Genomic DNA, 17,567 nt, shown 5'->3' on the forward strand with positions numbered 1-17,567 from the left:
TATTATTAAGCCTAATGCCTTGAAGCCTGCACTATTATTCCTTCTGCATTTTCAGAGGCAATGCTCAGCTGCCCGTGATTCCCAGGAAGACACTTTCCCTCTCAAATGCGTGTGCTGAAGCCACTGTGCCCCCTTCTGAATCCCTCATCCTTTCCTCCATCCTCCTCCGAGCTTTCTTGGCTAATGGAACTGAATGGCATTCAGAGGCGTGGAGTCATGGTACGAAGAAAAGAGGATCCCCTAAAAAGGGGGGAGGGGGAATAAAAACAAGACTGCAAGAGAAGGAGTCAAGTGTGGAGAGCCTGAGAGTGTGGATCTCCCCTTATCTGTCTCCTTCTCCCACTCTGCCTCGTGCTGAATCTGCTGTCTTATCTGTTTCTCATTTTCGGTATGTGATTTTGTTGGCACTAACAGGGATTTTTTTCTCCTCTCATTCTGGAAGACATGCCAAGGAGTGCACAGAAAGCTCGTATGACAATCTTTTAATGGTATATGTGAAAGCATGAGGATTTTAAAAGGAAGAAGGAACATACTTGCAATTAAAATCACATGCTCCATCCTGTAAATAGACTTTCACTGAAAGAGTCACATCTCAGGCACATGCTGCAACAATTCCTGCACATGGCTCTAGCCGTCACGAAACTACTTTCTGGTAAAATATTTACACTTCTTCAAATTATATACAGAGGGCATCTTTCTGTGAAGCAAGGCAGGGGAGGCAACTCAGTGGCCTCTAATTCCCTTCTGCAATTTATGCTCTTTACAGTAAATGAAAGCCAAAACAATGCTAACGTTTCACTTGCCTGATCAGTTTAGTAGCATCGCATCTGTGAATCGTGATGTGGTCCGTCATGCTCAAACATGCACTGCGGTCTGCCCACACGCATGGTCGCACACCCTTTTCGCTTTCCCAATCCTGATGATTCTGGAACAAATCTGTGGCTGGGGATCGGACATGGCATGCATACCCAGTTAGTTTTTGTAGCGCAGCTATTTTTAGCGGAAGCATTAAGTTAGAGCCATTGCAATCAGGTGGTTAGAAGCAGTACTAGTCCCAAGGCCTTGCGCAGCTGAGAACTTTCCACTCATTGCTTCTGTTTGGGGAATGACAAACCTCACCCTGCTGGTGCTCGCCAGTTTGCAACTGACTTTTATTTCCTTAAAAATGAGAATTCCTCCTTCATTTAGAGCTTATAGGCATTTGTTACCACTCCAGACAATAGGGCAGAAACCATGAGTTTGTGATGGCAGGGTTGTTCGGTACACGAGACCCGACCGAACACGTGGGCTTGTTTGTCTCGAATTTCTCACAGTGACTGCATTGCTTTGGGTTTGTTTTAACCGTAATTCCCCTGAGTTTTGCTGGCACACAGTATTTTCCTAAACCTAACGATGAAGAATTGTTGAATTCTGTTTGCAAAACTGAGGCAAGCATATGTAAGCTTGCCATATGTAGGTTGAGTTTGTAAAGACTTTGTCTTTAACCAGTCAGAGAGACTTGCCACCAAGCCATAGCATGCTCTGGTTTATATTCATCCCTGAATTATTTTGAAACTTTACAATGCCCATGTAAAATATGGTTAAAAGGATATTTTCTCACTCGTTTCATGAAGGTTACCTGAGGTAAGGTTTAGCATCAGGACTAAAGAAATTACTGTAATATGTTTTACAGAGCATCAGAAATAACATCTCATACATCTTTCTTCACTATTAATTTTTATCTTCTGTGTATTAGGTACTTATGCCAAATTTTCAAGTCTCTGTCCTTCACTAAGATCTTATCAATTGGAATAGTACACCAGTCTTGAAGCTTTAATGTTAAGCACATTTCCACAAGAAAGTATTGCTTTAACAAGGGTGGAAAATGCTCTCTTTCGAAGAGCAATTATCATTAAAGATTCATTATCAAAAGAATAGTTACCTAAAGTAGAAAAGTATGAACAGGCCCACTGATTCATTCTCCTGACAAAGTGTGACAGCAATCCCAAGATGAATATATTTCAAAGACTAGTAAAAATTTGGTCTGTCTGTCTGTGCATATCTAATATGCCTCTTGCTATACTACCAGACTGGGCAGATCTTTAACTGTTGTCAACTGGCTGATGCCTTTAATGATGGCAGATTTGCACCATCTGGGAACCTGTTGCTATATTTTGAATCAAAGGTTGAATTTGCTCTTTGATTGCTTATTTTAGGTAATCTTCTCAAAAGGGTTAACTTCTTTACCAACACCCTAGAACTGAAAGTGAACCTTCAACTTGAGACTGTAGATTTGTGGACTTTCAAACCTTCTGAGATTCAGCCATTGTTAATTTGTAGGCACATGTGGTACAAAACTGTGATTTGCTTATGTCTTTATCATGAATCATTTACATTCCTCTGCACCATTTAAAGCCCTCAAGCTAGAGGTGACCCACGTTCGCTTTGTTTATGATACAGGCTCTGAGACTTTGGGAAAAGGAGTTTTTTAGTGCTTAGTTCACTTCACAGCAGATTTGGGAGGATCTATGCATTAAGATTTATAAGGGGCTTTAGGATCTTTTAATTAAAGATAAAATAAAGATAGTGTTGTTTTAGAGCGTGTGTGTGTATATATATATATATATATATATGTACACACACATTAAACTCTAATGATTCATAGACTTATGTGTTTCACCTTTAAGATAGATTTACTTGATTTTAGTAGAAACTGAAACCAGTAGATTGAATATTTATTAGTATTATTACATTAAGTCACAATGCACAATTTATTGAGAAAATAATAATAAAAAGAAACTTCACTTTGCCAGGAAAAAGAAAATAATTACAGTAACCAACTGTGCTGGCTTTTTCTCAGGTCAGAGCTGGGCAGGAATGCCAGACCAAATTATAAAGTCCTTCACCGGGCACAAAACTCTCAACAAAATCAATAGGAGTTTGTTTAAACATGGATTTAATTAAATCCTCAGAATCTGGCCAGTTATCGGTAACTTTGGTCCGGACAAGAATCTTAAGGAGACAGTTGTATCTTTCCCATCTCTGCCATTATATAAATGTTATTTTTGCTAGGATATCTTCCTTCACCCCCACCTCCCAAGCAGTTCAGAGACAATAAAACACCAGGAATCCCTGAAGAGTGGTAAAATGCTGACATGATTTAAGGAGGAAGACTCTGATAAGAAGATAAAAATCTAATAAACAGAGTCTGGAGGACCTTGGCAAGTCTCAGCTGCTTGCCAGTGTAAGCAAAGCCCCTCCCAAGGAAAACAAAGAGAACCTTAATCTCAAGGACATTCCACTCGCAAACCATCTGAAGGAGAAAGTCAAGGCCATGACCTCTGCAGTCTGAAGTTATGAGCATACTGACAAGAAAATATTTGACTTGGTTCAAGAAGCAAAATCGGTCAGTGGATTTTTTTTAATATCTTTTTTCTTAATAGGAGACAAAATAATGCAGCCCTGTGTTATGTGTAAAGGTGTGTATATATCCACCTCTTCTCACTCTTAAATGGAAGGGTGAATATCACATGCATATGATACGTGCATATTATTATTATTATTATGCATGATATATACTTTGAATCAAATACCAACCTCCCACGACTTCCCCAAGATAAATAAGCTCATTGTATATGACTGCTGCATTTTTGACCAAACAAGACACAATGCCAACAGATTAAAATGTTGCATCTAATACTGTAGCCCTTGGGTCCTAGTTTATGTAACGTTAGGCTGCTTAAAGGCTTCCAAAAGATAGCTAGGCTGTAATTAGTTATCAGGAGTCTAAATTCGTTCAGATAAATCAAATGGAAACATAAAACGTTGAAAACAAACCCAAAGTTTCCTCAGGTTGCAAAGAGTCGTTCTCTCCTTCAGTCACCATCTACCTACCCTTAGTACTCACTCTGATGCCCTTCTTTAGATGCTTCACTTCTTTTTAGCATCAGAAATGGAAACATCAGCAACATTCAGAAAATGAGTTCACCATGCTTTTTTTCTAGCACTACTGGAAGCAAGAAATACACGGAATGAGGTTTGACACACTTCAACCATGACTAATCCTCCTGCCCCACAGTGTTTTTCTGAAATTTCTATCCTGATTTGAAAAGCTGGTGGGATTTATCACTTCTTGTCATTTAAGTTCAAATTTCAGAAATATAGGTGATCTTTTCTGAAGCTGGCTCTGCAAATCAACACAGCACCATAAAAACTCTCCCCTTCACTATCTACTGAAGTTTATTCCTATAAATTTGAGTAAACTCTCCATATCTTGGAAGAAATTCTGTTCTGGTGCAGGGGATTAGGACTTGGCATGCCACACTCCACTCACTAAGAGATCTCAAGCTAAATATTTCATACAGATTTTGAATGCCCTACCTATTTCTAGATGCTGGTAACTTTATTAAGGTTAATTATACTGCCCTGAAACATGGCAAAGAAGCATGTTATTAACATACATTGCTGCCGCTCACAAAGTCCCCAGGTTCCCTTACCAGTGCTTGGCACTTTCATTTCACCTTCGGACACTGTAATCTGTTCAGACCTGTTTTGCCAAAGGAGCCCAGCAGAAGTGCCTCGAGGTACCGGATAACTAATAGATATTCTCAGATGCCTTCTACCTGTCTAGAAAGGGTCTGGTCTGAGCCCTGCCTTCTTAAAAAAAAAATGTATACATACATACATACATACATACATATACATATATATGTGTATATATATGTATATATACATACACACACATATGCACACACACACACACAAACACATACACACACATATATATATACCTATACACCTATATCTATTCACACACACACACACACACACATATACACACACAACACCCATGAATAGGAACTAGGCTTATTTTGCCAGTTCTCCACCAGAAGCTGGAAATTTGAATTTTTGGTGATGGGGGAATAGGCTGTACAACATAAAGAGAAGCAAGGATGATCTGTTAGAGAGATAAGCCTGACAAGAAGAATTTGGGTTCAGTCTGGAACTAGGCTAGCATCCGTCAGAAGTCTGAGCTAATCTGAACTGAACCCTGCCCCTCCAATAACCTACCTTCTTGTTGTGGCACCTGATGACATTTTCTGCCGTGTTGTGTAATGACTTAAGGGCTGTAATGGGTTGCATGCTGTTAAATGTCATCAAATGCCATGAATCATAAACAATCCCGGCTTCTAAACCAGAGATTAGGGATATTTATGAAGTTTAGTCTCAGTTTGGGTTTTCCAGACCCTTGAAGTTCAGAGGGTTCCTTTTATTCTTCCTTTTTTTATTGCACAGACTGCTTCCTGCTGCCGTGATTGACCCTGCTGCTAATATACCCAAACTGTGGAGCTTGATGTTAATCCAAAGGAGTTGAACGTCTGAACTGATTGCCTGCTGACAGCCAGTGTAAAACTCAAAAGCATGACTGCAGATATTGAGATTAGATATCGGAAGAGGAAGGAAAAAAAAAAAGAAAAAAAAAAGGATGCAACTGTTTCTTCTCTGCAGAAGCATCAGGAAACAATCCCTATTATCCCACTCCTTAAGTGCAATTTCTGGTTTCCGAAACTTTGCAATGCTACAAACCTTTTATTGATCCTATAAGAATGAAAGCAGATACAACAAAGAAGCTGTAAAGCACAAAGATAAAAGAGGAATAAAAGGGACAAGGCACTTACTGTTGTTTGTTATAGTCTTAAATGGAATTAAGTTAAAAAAAAAAAGGAAAAAGAAAAAAAGACAAGCACCATAAACTGCAGGGAGCGGGTGCAAAACCCAGATCTGGCTGTAACTATTTGTACATACACTGATTCATATTGCCATGCTCGTACGGGAAGACGCTCACCAGGACAGTTTTGAAGATCCTCATTTCTGTTTTACTTTATGTGAATTTGCTGGAGGAAGGACTGAAGGTTAAATTTATATTCAATGCTGTATTACTGTTCACCTGTGGCTCCACTGGAAGAGTTAAGGGAGTTGTAGTCTACCCGCCTCCCCACCCCCAGCAACACACACAAGCGCGTGCACACACACACATACACGTCCTCCAGTGTTAATGAATGACTCTTCTGGCCATGCCGTATTAGAAAGGTTGATAGCAAGGCACAAGCCTCACTGTTCCTGTTTGGATGTGTTCTCCCCAGTCTGATTAATAGTCCTTAGATAAAGAATATCTAATTATAAGCGACAGACATCTTGTGTCACCTGTCTGGTCATCTGATGCTGTTCAACATGAATGCTCATAAGTCTTATTCAAATGCTGTTTCGAGCCAAATGGAAGCACTTTGCTCAAACCCCTATGAAAAAATTCTGCCTTAATTGGTCTGTAGAAGTCCTGATTCTGCCCAAACTTGGTTCTTGATGCAGGGAACTACCCTTCTTATACATTTAATATAGCAAACAGCCCTGACACTAAACAAGTGTAAATACTCATTAATAATGACAAATCATTTTGAATGTTGTACACAAGCAATGAAGGAAGGGGCTTCTACATAAGTGAACAACTGGATGTGTCCGACAGTTTAAGACATTACTCTGATATTTCCAAAGCAGCCTTAATGAGTTGCATGTTCCAGTGTCAACTTCCTTAGACAGTTTTGGAAATCCCATATTTGTGCAAGTCATGAGCACCTGAAAGCATATGCCCAGGGTTAAAAGCAAAACATTTGTATTGGTATGCTACTCTACTGCCGAGCCGAGCTCTTAGAAATATATGCAACCATTCATCCCTCTTCAGCTCTCCCTCCCAACACTCCCTAAACTTGTATTAGGAGTTGAGGAAGAAGTCAGAGGTGGTTATTGTGCACAAATCATCTCCTGGCTGAAGTTTTTGGTGGCAGCCAAGAGAAGAAGGAAAAAAAATTAGAAAAATTTCAATTTCAGGACCATTATTATTTTCATTAATCATAAGAGGCGCTGTCACCCCTGTCCTTATTCTTTAGAGGGAGATCTATTATACGGTCCATTTAGTCCAAGCCATATTACCTCATATGTTTTCCTGGCTGACCAAATAAGACTTAAGAGATAAAACAATTTACTGTTCATTATGATCCGTGTCACTGGAATCAATCTATTAACCTACATTAACTGGATATGTGACGATAGCTCACATACACGCTTCTCTGATTTAAAAAAAAGAAAGTGAGTATAAGGGAGGGGCTGAAGGGAGGGGGTAGAAAGGGAGAGAGAGAAAGAGAGAGAGAGAGACTGAGGAAAGGAGACCAAGGCCCATAAAGTGCAGCAGACGTATAATTTGCCAAGCGAATACAACTTCATTTTCCAGCGGCCACTGCTGCGCCCTCCACATCTTCACGCAGCCCCTGACCTGTGAAGAATTCTAACAAATTGGCTTCTATTGTGAAGCCAAAAGGTGCCATCAATGAAGGGACGGTTCGCTGGTCCTAAAGTATGATGGGAAATCACAGGCTGGAATAAAGAGCTGCAGTTTTATGAAGTTAACCCATTGAGGTTAAATCCAAGCAGGCAGGCTGGAGTGGGCTCTTGCCCCTTCCGATGACTTAATGGGGAGAAGAAGATTTATTCAGATGTGTTGCCCAAACCTTGTCCCTTGCCGAGCAAGGTAGAAGAAAGTGTTTCTCTCTGGTATGCAGATAGCACAACTTCTGCTGTGCCACAGTACAGATTCATTCTCTTTTACTCTCTGTGCTTGATAGATTGTAAGCATCTAGAGGGAAGAAAGTGAATCAATAGGTGGTCTTCCTCATGCTCCTTTGCACAGCAAAATAAATATTGAATAAACGGCCAGTGAGTTAAGATGCCACCTCTACACAGCCCAAGCAGTCTATTTACTCTGGGTTTGCAATTGCTTACTAAGAGCTCAAGTGAATGCACGTTCTTCTGTGATAGACCCTCCTCCAGATCCTGAGGTCCTGCTTATGGCTGATGACTAGAAGATGTTCTCTTTCTGCTGACTGCCTCAGGGTTCCTCTGAGGTCCTCTCAGGTGCTGCTCCCTTGGAACAGCGATGACTTGCTCTTATGCAAGTATCAGCCTGGAGTTACTGCATTTTGATCTTTACATATGTGCCCCATGGTCATGACCCTGGATTTCATTGAAACTGTGAAGCTGCTCTGCCTGCTAGCTCTGTCCTTGTATTTGCCAGCAAAATGTAGGCGTTCACGAGCTCCACTGGGTCTAGTGGGAATTGGATCAAATTGGACTCACTTTTAAAATTTTTTCCCCCGAGAGATAAGATTGGCTTTAATAGCAGTGACTAGTGAGGTAAAACTCATATTCATGTGACATACCTGCCTCAACTATTCCTCCTAGCCCAGTAAATTACAAATACATAGCTACAAAGCCTGTGTATAGTCCTAGACTCGCTTCCTCTTTCTTCTGAAAGAATAATGAAAGGCTGCAATGGTGTTTGCAGTAAATGTAATGAATACTGGCATAAAAATAATATGGTTGTGCCTCCCAGTTTTTGCTTCATACAGTGAATGAAGCACCACAGCTAGGACCTGCGCTAACATTTTGTAGAGCCTGCCACTGACCCACTGTGCCTTCAGGCGAGAAAGGGACTGTGAACGAACAGTCTGAGGGAGAAAAAAGACAAAAAGGCTTGCTGAAGGCCATCCCAGAAACTAAGTGGTAGAGCCAAGGATAGAATCAAAGCCACCTGCTTTGCCCAGCTTTTCCTTAATCTTTTAAATGACTCTATTCATTGCATAGTATCTAAAACCAGATTATAAATTTTGGGATGGTGATGGTGGGGGAAGGTTGGGAATGTTGTCCTTACCCAGATCTTAGATGGGTTCTGTTGATTCATCCGTACTCTGCTGGGTCAGACACAGGGCTAAGGATCCAGCTTGTGCTCAGACATGTTCCCTCCTCAGCCACATGGCCTCCAGCACTTCAGACATTCACAGCTTGGATTTCCCAATTGCAGAATGAGGCTAAATGTACTTTGTCCACTTTGGTGAAACAGTTTGAGGTACTCCTTGAGAACTGCAGGGTATGAAGCTCACCAGGGTCAGTAAAATCAGAATCACTGACATGGGGGTAGTTTGAGAATCTTCTAAGAGAAAAGAAAGATTATAGAGGCTACAGGAACTATTCCTTCATCCTCAGAGGCACATTCTTCAGAAAAGCAAAAACAAAAAACAAACCAACAAAAGCCCTGGAAATCATTACTTATTCTTAAGACACTTTTGTGAAATCTGTACTAGCCCCCGTGGCGGAACAAACAAGGGAATAAATTTTCCAAAGCTGTCAATCCGGAACTGCATTTCTTTAATTAAAAAAAAACAAAACAAAACCGAAAACAATAAAACAAACCAACCTGGTGCCTGCTGTATAGTCAGTAATCTATAAGAGCAGAACTTGCAACATCCCATTTAAGGAACCCCTAGTACTTATCTCACTGTAGGTGAAAATCAGTGGTAACTGAGTGAAGCAGACAAGAGGAGTAGTAAAGTCACAAATAGCTCTCCTTGAGATGCTGGAACCCTCAAGAAAAACAGGAAAATTAATGTGCTGGAGGTCTAGTCACAATTGGCGAAGGAAATAAAAGTTGGGAGTGTATTAATGTCATGGTCCCAGACTTTATTCCCTCTCCAGAGCAAACACCATTTCGACCTCAAAATCTGAAAATTAAACTGAAAGGAAATATTTGTTCTTACAAAATAGCAATTCATTACTGAGAATGGAGATATTTAACCAATAAATGATTGCTTAATGGCCCATAGGACCTTCTCTGCAGCTACAAAAACACTGCATGTTGTTAAACAACCAAGAATACCTCTTGAAAACGCCATGCTTACAAATAACTTGACAGATTATTTGCTGCCTGATAAATGTCCATAAACAGACTCTCCCCAGGTGCCCTGGCATAACAAAGCACTGGGGATTGAGGATGGATGGAAGAGAGGAAGGGGGAGTGCGGATGGAAGAAAACGTGGCTGTCTCCTGTTACATACATCTGTCATGACTTACAGCTTGCTCAGTCTGCCTCTCTGTCTGATGACTTTTATCTTACTTGGGTGTTTCAATGTTGGGTGAGAGGGAACAGAACTTTTTCCTTTCTCCAGAATAGAGAAGAAGCTGTTTTGGAAGAGGAATGTCACCATGAGACTCTATTTTCAGGCTGCTGCCAGAAATGATCTCATTGAACTTAAACACTTTTTATGGCTGTTGTAAAATCTTTCTCTACTTCTCATGAGAAGTCCAGGTTTATCAGTAACCACAACAACCTGAATTGATAATGCCCAGTTTCCCTGCAGAGCAGAAGAACAAGCACCAAACGTTAAGACTATGGGTCCCAGTCTTCGGCAAGCACCTCCAAGCAGCAGCTCTGCCTAAGCAGACAATAAGGTCTGCTGCTCAAAGCAGCATTATAAAATTCAGTCCTGCCTTTTCACAAACATCTCTGCTTAATGCTGGGCACCTCCAGCACGACAATTGCAGTAGGTTAACCCTAATGCCATGTGAACATGGAGGGACAAAGCCTGGAGCAGCTACTGCACATGTAGCTCATCAGAATCATTAACAATGACATGAATGACTTGTGGCATATGAAAATGAAGTCTATGTGCAAGTGTGTGTATACATATGTGTCTGCGTGTAAACAAAACATGTGAGTTCAGAGCTTCCAGTGAGATGATTCTTGTTCATCCCAGGACACTGCTAGGGTCTCCTAATTAGAAACATCCACTTTCATTTCTGTTCTCTTCTTAGCCAATGTTGGCAGAGAGAAATATCTTGAGATGTTTCATTGTGTCTTTTAGGCAGCTGATTTTTTGTAGTTCTGCTCATTCAAGAGTCTAAGCTCTGTGCAAATATAGCCAAGGAATCAAACTGCAGGGGCTGAAGATCCTGATGCTTTCACCAGTTGATCAGTAACACAGAGAGATAGTAAAGGGCCATATGGTACTGTTGACTGGTGGCATAGGCATAGTCCTAAGAATGTCACTATACAGTAGAGGAACGGCACCTAAGAGCTGGAATTTGTTCCCTTATAAAGATCCAGTCATTCTAGGGAAATCAATGGTGTTATCCTTAATATAACTAAGAGAAGAATTCTGTAACACTAAAAGATGTTCCCTAGCTATATGTTAATGAAAGTAGATTTGAGTACATACAAGCATATTTGATAATTACCCACTGAATTAGTGATTATTTGGTTATTATTTCATTGCAGCCAAGAAAAATTGATTATTCTGGTAATACAAGCAGATCTGAGTCCAGCAATGCCACTCCGCTACCCAAATGTTCTCCCTTAGGGAAAGGGCACAAGAGCAAACAAGTATGAGACAGATGATAGTCATGTTGTTAACTAGAAGGTGTTCAGATGCAATTGCGACAAGTGCAATATGGGAACATATACAGAGCAGAAATAAAATAGAATAAAGACTGTGAAGACATATGTTTTTCCATAGAAAAAATGTGATAGCATAAAGAGGCAGGAAGGTGACAACTAGACTTGAAAAAGAAGCAGTAGGATTGTCATAAGGGGGAGGAACACTGTTAGTCAAGTCTTACATCCACAGATCAGGTCATATAGATGTATGCTAAAGAATGGGGCAAGAAGTTATTCCATCGTGAACCCCTCCCCAAAACAACCTCTGTCTTTTGTTCTATTGACACAGGAAGAAGAGATTAACTCTGTGGTCAGATAACTCCACTGCCTCTTTATTGTCTCATTTGGACCAATACTATAGCCCAGGGAACATGTTCCCTAATGAGCCCTATCTGTGATAACTGATGTGTGGTAAGTCACTCCTATAATAGACCTGAACCTCTGTAGCTAGAAATTTCTTCCCTTTTTTTTCCCCCCCCCTAAACTATTGAACTCCTAGTAGAAAAAAAAACATGTAAGAGGAAGAGAAAGCTGTCTACTGGAAACTCTTTAAAGCAACCCCACAGGAGACATTTGAAGCTCTGATGAGGCATCAGATTCTCAATTACTGAGGTACGCCTTTTAACATGCCCAGGAACCAACTTGCTGACATGCTCCGAAGAGTATATGACACGCCAAGGTCTGCTGGCATCAAGCCTAAATGTTTCTCTTTTTTGTGCTCAGGTCTTCCATTTGGCATCAGGAGATGTCATGCTGCCAATGTTAGTCCACCTGGACTGCAAACAATGCTTCCATTCAGGTCCCAGCATTTAATCAGTAACTAGTATCACTGGTATTTTCATTCAGTACTGTTTCCTTTTGCTCCAGCTCCAGGTGCCCTGGAACAGCCACTGATAACAAGGGAGCAGTTGATTTACTTCTTGTTGTAAGGACATACCGATATTCTCAGCAGCAGCACAAGGCAGGCGGTTTGTAAGGCAGCTTCCGTTTGTTGTGCCTGCCAACGGGTTAAAGAGATGCTCGAGCGGATTTAACCAATTAGCAGAGTCACCCATCTGCTGGCCGGACTTGCAGTGTATGCATCTGGGATGCTACTGTAGCCCAAACTCCTACTACGACTCTCCTGGTCAAAGAGTCTGGGAGAAAGAAGCACCCTGTTTACTGGACTTCATTCTGGTGGAAAGTCCACATTTTCTCTTTGTGTTCTGCCGCAGGCAGACGGAATAACATTAGTGACTGGTCAACACACACTGGTACTACTGACACAAGTCACTGGGAGATATGTAAATTTCAGCGTTATCAAGCTTAAACTCTTTACTGCTTTCATAAGGGCAAAGCTCTGATGCATCCATACTCAATAAGGCTATATGCTGGGCTATAACTTTAAATTGGCTTTAATTGACTTAACATGTCGAACCTTCTGAGGACTCTTCAGGAAGGTCGGAAGGAAACAAAGAACTAGATTTGTCCTTAACATACTTTCCTGCTTTTAATAGAGTTATACTGGGGCCTGAAACGTCCATCAGAAAGGAGGGTTAAGTTGTCTCCAGCTAACGAAGATGAAAAGAATAATTTAATGGAGGTGGTAGCCAGAATGCAGTGTAGGGATGAAAGGACGAGCAGTAACTGAGACTGAATTTAAACAACTCTGGAGAATAAAACGATCCTTTAAAAAAAAAGATAATTATGTCTTACAACAATTACCCTGGCTATGAAGCAAAATTAGCATAGTCCTTTCTAATTTAAATGTGTTGAAAGTGCCTGAGCATGACAGCAGAAAATTACAAGGTTTACGACACGGGCTTTGGTTAAAGTGATGGCAATCGGATTATTGTAGCTTTTTGTCTGTTGATAGTAATGATTGCAAAGTTACCTATAAATATTAACTGTTTAGTACTAAGAGACTTTTGTTTTCGATGGCTAAGATGTACCTCTTCTAGACACTGCAAGGCGTAAAGGTCTTGCATGGAAAACACTGTCTGCAGAACCAGGAATTGATGGTTGGCTGATCCTGGCCCCCTCACTCTCATGAGTTAGGTCAAACTGGGCTGACTTGAGGGAATCAAGACCTGTGAGTTTACAAGTTTGCATAAATGCTATCTTGTACGCTTTGGGTTGGAATAAAAATATGTCCTGGGCAAGACAAGATGTGCAGCTCAGGGCATGACTTAAACACCCCGATACTCTGTCACATTGCACCCCAAAGTTCATTGAATGCTTTTGTAAGTATTCGGTGGTGGAGCCTGTTCCCATTCCATGGGAATTCAAACACCACGATTTATATTTGTACTAAGAAGGTCAGTTACTCAAATACTTTCATTTATTAAATTAGCTCTGCAGTAAATTAATATGAATTTTGTTAAACAACTTTACAACTTGGGTGGTTTAGAAAACAGAATTGAGCTCAGCTGTTTCCTATGGAACCTTATTTTCATAACCTCACTGAATCTTCTCTGCTTGACTTATCTATATGTCTACATACAGATAGATATAAATTTTAGTCTACATGAAGGAAAAAGCATGTATAGGTTAGAAGTGAGCTCCAAGTATCAGTCTACTTGATTCATGCATAAACTGATTTGCTCTTTGCATTTTTGTGTCTGACATTCAGTTTACTTAGGCTCTTGCCTGCCCAAGTTTAATAAAAGCTTTCTCTCAGTTTTTTTTTTCCTGGCAGGATTCCGGGAAAGAAATTCCATATCACTGAAACTGTAGCTTATTAAATTAATACAATATGTAAAGAAATTGTGTTATATTTCAAATAGATCCCTGATAAGATGCTTTGCTCTGAATACTAACAAGAATTTGGTTTCCCTTTGTGTCTGATTCAAATGATTATCAAAGGCATTTATTTGTTGTATGTGACATGTTGTTAAATATGTTAATTTCCTAGAAACACAGTGTAAGAGGTGCAAGAGCAGCTGTGTAGGACACAGCTTAAAAATAACAAGGCTGAGCTCTTCTTGGGAATTAGTGTGGTCCAGTGGGTAGGCAAGTAGCCTACGATTCTAGACACCTGGGTTCTGCTCCTAAATCTGCTACTGACCTACTATTTTCCATTGGGCAAATCATTTCACCCTTGCTTTTCTTTTCCTATCTATGAAATGATGGGGAGTAAAATGATATTTAGTACAAAAACAATTTTGTATCATTATAGTACAATAGAGTCTGGTACCTGGAAATACCCAAATATTGAAGACTTAGCATTATTCACAGTACCTGCTACAGTCCTTATATCTAAGAAAAAATTAATAAGCTCAACTGTGTTTTGATGCAGATAGACAGTAGGACTCAAAGTCTTGGCAGATAGAACAATGGTGGACGCAAGTTTTAAATGATTAACTGGTTTAAACTTGCGAAATAGTTCCATTTAGTTTGTGGTGATGATGGATAGCGATACTTAATTGAAATAGTGGTTGATTTTGCTGATGTTACCTGCTTTAGTGAAAGATATATGTTGCAAAGGGAAGCACTGTGATGTGGCACACTGAGAACCAATGATGTTCATTGGCCGTCAAGAAATTGGTAAGGATCTTGGGACCTGGTTCTGGTGTTAACCTGCTTTGTAAATTTATTTACTCCATCCCTTTCTATTAATATTGTAATAATTCCTTTTATTTTAAGCTGGAAGAAGAGAGGAGTGGAGCGCAACTTCACGCGCATTACAGGGAAAAAATGTAAACCTCCCTACTATTTTGGGAACAGGAGTACAGCCCACATTTTGCCATGAGATTTGGCCACAGCACACATTTCTGTCTGCATCTGAACTGAAAGTCTGGATAGCCTATGAAGAAAGTAAGTAGTGGATCTTCCATTTCTTTACGTCTGTGGATGGATATATTTTCAAGGGCATAATTTAGCCTGCAACGATTACTGAGGTTTTTCCTGTGCATGTCATATCTCTGAAGGCTGCAGAGTTAGACTTGAATTCACATGAGATCAAATTTCCCTGTGTTACTCCCGCTCTTCCAGACTCGCAAACTTATTTCATTATTTAAGGTTACAATTCCAGTGCAAGTCGTAGGGATTCGGATGCTCCTTGAAACTGCAGAAACAAACAATTAAACCACTTACTTAGTCAGTCCGTTTGTGTATTTGTCTATCAGTGTGTCTTGCAGGGTCTTCCCCAGTTCTACTGAAAATATCCTAAATGGGGGTTTGGGATATCCCTAACAGGAATTTCTCATCCCTTCTCAGCAGGATTTATTCTGCTAGTGCAAATACCCTGGGCAAGACTTAGCAAGCTGCTGCTGCTGTTCGGTGCCCAGCACCACAGGCAGCGTGTCACTGTAATCTGCACCTATCCCCCAATAGCATAAAACATTTCTACCCTTGTAGAAAACATTCCATTTCTCCCAGGGCTGGGTCATTTAGCTTGAAAAATCAATAGCAAAGCATCACTAGTGATCAGGATCAGGCCCTCAGTAGACTAATTAATGTAAAGCCCAATATTCTTTTATATGGAGGCCTTTTTTACAGAGCTCTAGAAAAAGAAAAAAAATCTAAAAGTGGATGTAAATGTGACTATATCCCTTTTAAAGGCTCCTTTATACTACCCGACTGTTATACAGGTGTCTTAGTGTAAGCGTGACTCAAGCCAGTAAAATTTTCAGTTACTTTTGCTATGACCATTCTAGCTGAAACCTGTATCAGAAATCAGGAAACAAAAATGAACGAGAAAAGAAAAGAGGGATGTCCCTCTTAATAAAAATAATTAAGGCATGAAAGAACTTTCTAGGGATCCAAAGACAAATTATTGGGAAATACATTCTGAGGGTGATTTTTGTTTCAGTTTCCATTCATTTTATCACTGAGTTTTATGTTTGCACTTATTTAAGCTGTCTGGGAAAAGAAGCTGTACATAAAAGACTATTAGTTTTAAAGCACTCCAGGGTTGGTTGCAGGGAGAGTTTTTTGTTTTGTTTTAACTTGCCGTTGTTGGGGTTGGTTTGTTCCCTCCTTAGGTAGAAGACATAAACTGTAGCTCTTAAATAGATGAATGCTGAGAATAAAATTTACCAAAGATTTTTTTTTTTTTAAGAAGGAAAGGCAAAACAGGAAAAGAACAAGGAAAAACAATCTATGTCCTGTAGTAGTCATCCAATGATGCTGAAATGAAGGGCCAAATACTCAGTGGGTAGAAATCAATATACCTCCAGTGAAAGTCCATGAAGCAACATCATTTTGCACAAACCGAAAGTCTGGTAGCTACATACATATTTTATCTATCTGTATGCAGCATTTAAAAAAGAAAAGAAAAGAAAAGAAAAGAAAAGAAAAGATAAAAGCACTCTTGAAAGTGAATGAAGTTGATTCTCAAAAAAATGTGGATTTTAGATGTTGAATATTTAATTTGCTGATAAAAGGGCCCTGATTTCCTGCATATAGCTGCCACAAATAAAAAAAAAAAGGGGGAGGTGGGGGGAGAAGGAAAAAAAGGCACATCTTAAAAGGGAAGCAATGAGCAGAAACTGACCTTTCTGTGAGCAAGCAGATGAGAGAAGGTATTTGGCTAATCCCAGCTGTCGCTGATTGGTCAGACAGAACCGTGTTGAAAATGTCTCCATCTGGGCTAATCTGCTCTCAGTTGGATGAGCTGAGGCCTTCAGAGTTAACCTGACATTTAACAATAATTACCCTTTCGGATGACCCCAGCCCAATCTCCTGCTCTCCTAGAAATCTCTCTTTTTTTGTGTGTGCTCCCAAACCCCTTGACTCTTGTGTTAGAGATAGCTGAAAAGTGATGATACGATAGTGAGATATACTATATACACATATACACATGTGCATGCACACACACACATGTACACTCACATGCACAAACTCATATTTAAAATGTAGCTCCTGAATGCGCAGTGGGTGATGAGGCTTAATCTCTCCTGTGCAATTTGTCAGATTTTTGTGTCATGCAGAAGGCGAGATAGTAGAAAAATCAAGGGGGATAATTTCCTAAATTAAAGAGTAGTCATGCTTGCTTGCAAGTCTTTGTGTGAAAGCTCTAAGTTTCTTTCTGGAGCTTGGATGACTCTTATCTGTAGTGAGGAGAAATGGTGCATGGAAATAGGTTCAGATAGAAAAGCAGAGTTCAGAGGTCGCAAAGGCTAACCGTAGATGAAATGTGGCTATTTCTTTTTACCTGAGGCTGGCTTCATCTTTTCTCCGAAAGGTCATCGTGATATAACAAAAACACATCTCAGGAGAGGAATCGTTTATCTCTGGTCAGGTACTCCTTTCCATTCTGGTACTTTATTTATTTTTCTCATGTTTTGAC

At 40.1% G+C, this 17,567-nt stretch overlaps 1 long non-coding RNA gene across 1 annotated transcript in view; it reads left to right on the forward strand.

Annotated features, from left to right (window-relative positions):
• The window catches only part of LOC104148181 (uncharacterized), a 146,579-nt gene that overhangs the window by 92,767 nt on the left and 36,245 nt on the right, over positions 1-17,567 (forward strand). Inside the window, exons 3-4 of the long non-coding RNA XR_011143683.1 lie at positions 11,586-11,707; positions 14,921-15,091. This is a non-coding gene — a long non-coding RNA (uncharacterized lncRNA). The remainder of the gene's footprint in view (positions 1-11,585; positions 11,708-14,920; positions 15,092-17,567) is intronic.

This window comes from Struthio camelus, chromosome 12 (genome assembly GCF_040807025.1).
Source record: "Struthio camelus isolate bStrCam1 chromosome 12, bStrCam1.hap1, whole genome shotgun sequence".
In the NCBI taxonomy this organism is placed as follows: domain Eukaryota; kingdom Metazoa; phylum Chordata; class Aves; order Struthioniformes; family Struthionidae; genus Struthio; species Struthio camelus.